The 1,046-nt window shown below is 29.0% G+C and overlaps 1 long non-coding RNA gene across 1 annotated transcript; it reads right to left on the bottom strand.

The window, feature by feature from the left end:
- Nucleotides 1-674: 674 nt before the first annotated feature.
- Nucleotides 675-1,041, bottom strand: LOC112468269. Its single transcript, XR_003042372.1, has 2 exons — nucleotides 978-1,041; nucleotides 675-873 (listed from the first exon to the last, which is right to left on the bottom strand). It is a non-coding gene; the product is annotated as an uncharacterized LOC112468269 (long non-coding RNA).
- Between the last annotated feature and the right edge of the window lie 5 nt (nucleotides 1,042-1,046).

Below are 1,046 nucleotides of genomic sequence, written 5' to 3'. Positions count from 1 at the left end.
TGAGTGTGTGATTTGCTACCTACAATGCTGATAGAAGCTAGATATATATTTATAGTGTAAATGACAATACCTGGAGCGCTTGCGAAATTAAACTATTAAAAAATCCGCATGAATTGGTATACGCCCAGTAAGCAAAAAATCATTATTACAATGTTATTGCAACGATATTCTACAACTTGTAATGTTGTTAAATATGTAGTTCTTAATGTTGTAAAGAACATCATTATGAACATACTTTGACCACGATTCCGAAATTTCAGTAATGTTGAAATGGGAGTGCCATAACGTTGCAAATAACATTGCGCTAAGGTTTTTCTATCATTCCTGTAATGTTTTTGAAATAAAAATTTAAACGTACTATCAACTTTAATAAAATATTATGTTAAGATTACCGTAATATTAATTCTAACATTTATTTAAAATTCTTATTGATGTTTTATTTCTATTACAGGCAACATGTTTTCAATAAATATGCAATAGTAATAAAATATCTCAATATTTATTGTCTAATTAATATTTAGATTGCTTTTATAGACCAGGCTTGGACAACTTTGAGCTCCAGAATCACGACACTTCTTTTCTATCCACGGAAAGTAGGGGAGTGTCGTGGCTCCGGAGCTCGAAGTTGCCCAGGCCTGTTATATACTAATCTGCATTTGGGAATAATTCACTAATTATCATAAAAAAGTTTTATTTATATAAAAATAATATATATCATATATATTACAATTTATCACAATAATGTCTTTGGTGAAGATCACTGATCCTAGCGGAAGGTTTTGGGATAAAACTCATCTTTCAAATAAAAAAATTTGTTACTATAATAATCACTCGCGCGGAGCCACGCAAGTAAGATAATATATTTATCACTTCCTGAAAAATAAAAGTAGAATTAAATTAGTGAAAAAATTACTTATAAATTATAACTATAATGATTTTATTTTATGGAGAGTATATACCGAAATATATTACATTACCTTTTTAATGTTTTTTTCTTTCCTTACGGACGTTTGCGAATCTGAACCACTCCATTACAAAGTGTTCAA

Source organism: Temnothorax curvispinosus, unplaced genomic scaffold (assembly GCF_003070985.1).
Source record: "Temnothorax curvispinosus isolate PA1 unplaced genomic scaffold, ASM307098v1 QBEX01018243.1, whole genome shotgun sequence".
Lineage (NCBI taxonomy): Eukaryota > Metazoa > Arthropoda > Insecta > Hymenoptera > Formicidae > Temnothorax > Temnothorax curvispinosus.
This window is presented reverse-complemented; position numbering and strand designations above follow the sequence as displayed.